The sequence below is a fragment of the Vicia villosa genome, linkage group LG2 (genome assembly GCF_029867415.1).
Source record: "Vicia villosa cultivar HV-30 ecotype Madison, WI linkage group LG2, Vvil1.0, whole genome shotgun sequence".
Lineage (NCBI taxonomy): Eukaryota > Viridiplantae > Streptophyta > Magnoliopsida > Fabales > Fabaceae > Vicia > Vicia villosa.
The window spans coordinates 85,173,579-85,177,088 of record NC_081181.1 but is presented as its reverse complement, the minus strand read 5'-3'; the positions used below and the strand labels follow the sequence as shown (position 1 = coordinate 85,177,088).

The 3,510-nt window shown below is 38.3% G+C and overlaps 1 non-coding gene across 1 annotated transcript; it reads right to left on the bottom strand.

The window, feature by feature from the left end:
* Positions 1-3,022: 3,022 nt before the first annotated feature.
* On the bottom strand, positions 3,023-3,129 carry LOC131654311 (small nucleolar RNA R71). Its single transcript, XR_009299352.1, has one exon. It is a non-coding gene; the product is annotated as a small nucleolar RNA R71 (small nucleolar RNA).
* Between the last annotated feature and the right edge of the window lie 381 nt (positions 3,130-3,510).

Genomic DNA, 3,510 nt, shown 5'->3' with positions numbered 1-3,510 from the left:
ATGTATAAATCATCTTTTAAGAGCTATGGCGAGGTCAAAAATAAAGATGAATGGTTTAAAATGTTTAAGGTATTGTTATTTATTGTTATTTATTTAAGTTGTGCATTTAATTTATTTTTTTAGTTATGGTTATTTAAATGAAATTCTCATTATAATTACTTAACATTTTATTTTAATGTCATACAACATTGCAAGAGAAATGTATGTGGGACCTGTTGAATGAAAAAAAGGTTCAGAAAGTTTTCAATACCAGATGCTCTAAAAGAATGTCTGATATACTGCGGCGAGTAAGGGAAAATTATGAGCTTCACGACATCCGTCCTAGCTGGATAGGCGAGGAGGTTTTTCAGGAGCTTGTTACATATTGGAGGACTCCAGAATTCCTGGCTAAATCAGAAACTTTTAAGAAGATGAGGGCATCTGAAAAGGGGGATTGTGTCAATACAGTTAGAAGTATTAGTACCGCCGAGCATGCCCGACGATTGGTTAAAATTTTAAAATTTTTAAGTTACATCTTTATTCATAATATATTTTACTAATTATTTTTAATTATATTATTTAGGCTAAGGAGTTGGGGAGAAAACCATTGATGCCTGAGTTGCTTTCGAGGACCCGGACAAGGAGATCGGGAGGTTTTTGATAACACGATTTTATATCGTATATTTAGCCTAAAATCCATAGATATTTATAGCATTTTCCGTTTATTATGTTAATTTATTATGATATTACGCGTGTATTTGTTTTGTTTCAGGTTTTACACTTCAATTACGTCTATTTGCGAAAAGGAAAGAAAATCGAGCTTAAATGACCAATATTTATGCTTAAAAGACGAAAAGGAGTGCTGAAATGAAAGAAGGGTGCAATTAGGACCCAAAAGGCCCAAAAGAGCAATCCAGCCCACGAAGGAAAGCAACCCAGGCCACGCTAGTAAGCAGAGACGCACGTCTCTGCCACCTCAGCAAAGGGGAGATGCACGTCTCCACCTCCCTAAAGAATCTCCACTTGAGACGCACGTCTCAAGTCAGTCAGCTGCCTCCCTGAAGAATCGGAGACGCACGTCTCCAAGTCCCAGTCAGAAAAAGGTCCCTCAATTCAAGGATTCCAACTGCAAATCCCCTCCTATAAATAGGACCTGCTATCTCACTTCAATCTGTCCGATTTCCTGCCAACGAAGTGCTGCCGAAATTGTACCGCGAACCGCTTTTCATTATTCTGTTTTCATTCAACCGTTTATTTTCTCACAACGATTTCTACACTGGAAATTGTTGTGAACTTTTCGTAGATCTAGCCTTACGTTAGATTTATCGTTTTAATTCCTTGTTTTTATTTTCTGCCATTTAAATTCCGAAGAACGATCCAGCCAAGCTGTGGTGGGAGTTCGAGTACTTCAAGATTCAATTTAATTCAGATTTATTTTAATTCAGGTTTATTATTTACCGCCTTTATTTATATTATTATTGCATGATATATTATATGCCAATTAATATGCCTATTAATATGAACCAAATTTATTTATGCATGTTTAACCATATTAATATGTCTGGCTAAATTACTAAAGGTGTCGGTATGTAAAGTAAGTTAACCGTAGGGATCCGAAATAAATTGGCTTAAATTATGTTTTATTAATTATCACTTATTTTTGGTTTATATGTCTAGTTTAATTAGTAAGTCTTAAAACCAATAGAGCGAAAGTTTGAGGGCTTAAGACGGTCAAAGGTTAAAACCAATAGAGCGAAAGTTTGAGGTCTTTAACTGGATAGTAGACATAGGACATTAGTTTTAAGGATGGCGAAAGCGTATTAAAACTAATTGGGACTTATTTATTTCCAAAAATTGTTTTTACACTCGAGCGGGATGGCGAAAGCGTACGTTAGGGATATTAGCTTGCTCCGAGTCAACAGAGCGAAAGTTTGAGATTAGGAGATTTAAATAGATAACAACCTCATAAAATAGGCATTTTATTAATTACATTGTTTCCAAAAAGCTCTTCTAAAATCTAATGGGATGGCGAAAGCGTACATTAGGATTAGGATAGTAGTCTGACTCAACAGAGCGAAAGTTTGAGACGAGGATTTTTAATCAATTGAATTAGTAAAGATTTTTAATTTGATTATGCAAAAGCCAATGGACCTTCGGATTTCCTGTAGTTAAACGAAATACATACTGATCCCTGTCTTTTATTATTATTCTTTATTTTCTCACAATCACTTTCCCTTAGGAACAATCGAAATTTTAGTACTCCTAGCTTTACATAGTAACCTTAGATAACGGTAGATCGATTCATAGTCCCTGTGGATTCGATATCTTTTAAAACTACACGACACGACTGTGCACTTGCAGTTATCAGATTTATAGACACGTAAAGTCGCGATCAAGTTTTTGGCGCCGTTGCCGGGGACTATTTAAGTCGATATCGTAACTCACTGTTACACCGTAGAGACTAGGACAATTCTTCCCTTTCTTTTTGAACGATTGTATGCCAAATACTCGTTCAGAAGGAGGAGACTTAATACAACGAATTAACGAGATCGAACGTTTCATTAACGTCAAACGTCGAGCTCGCAATCTTCCCGAAGTAGCAGAAATTCCGATCAATCAGGAATTGATTTTTACTGATCAAATCAATCAAATTACCCCGAAGTTAGAGATGGCTGCTATTCGTCCTCTTAGAGACTATGCCGCTCCTTCGCGCGCTGAACCGCATTCAAGCATCGCACCACCTGCGATTGAAGCGAACAATTTCGAACTAAAACCTTCACTGGTCCAAGCTGTTCAACAGAATCAATTCTCTGGAAGCCCTGTAGACGACCCCAATCTCCATTTATCCGTGTTCGTGCAATACGCCGACACTATCAAAGCCAACAACGTTAGTTCCGAAGCTATTCGATTACGCCTTTTCCCTTTCTCCTTGAGAGATAGAGCGAGAGCGTGGCTTCAATCCCTGCCTTCCAATTCCATAACTACGTGGGACGAATTGAAGAGAGTATTCTTAGCGAGATATTTTCCGCCTAGCAAAACTGCTATGCTTAGAGGTCAAATCAACGGATTTACCCAGAAAGATAACGAATCACTCTTCGAAGCTTGGGAACGTTACAAGGACATGCTTAGAATATGCCCTCATCATGGACTCGAACCATGGCTGATCATCCATACTTTCTATGGTGGTCTCCTATATAACACTAAAATGACTATAGATGCCGCTGCTGGCGGAGCATTAATGGACAAACCCCATGATGAAGCATACAAACTCATAGAGAACATGGCACAAAACCATTACCAATGGGGTGGAGAACGAGCTGCTCTAGAGAAAGCACAAACCAAAGGAGGAATGTACGAAATAAGTGGTATAGACCGCGTTAACGCTAAAGTAGACGCTTTAACTCAAAAGATCGAGAATTTAACCATCACTCCTTCAGCCACCGCTGCCGCTGTAGCACCTAACTGCGAGATTTGTGGATTGACTGGGCATGTAGTTGCTGAATGCCAACTCTTGACTGGAGTCCCATCTGA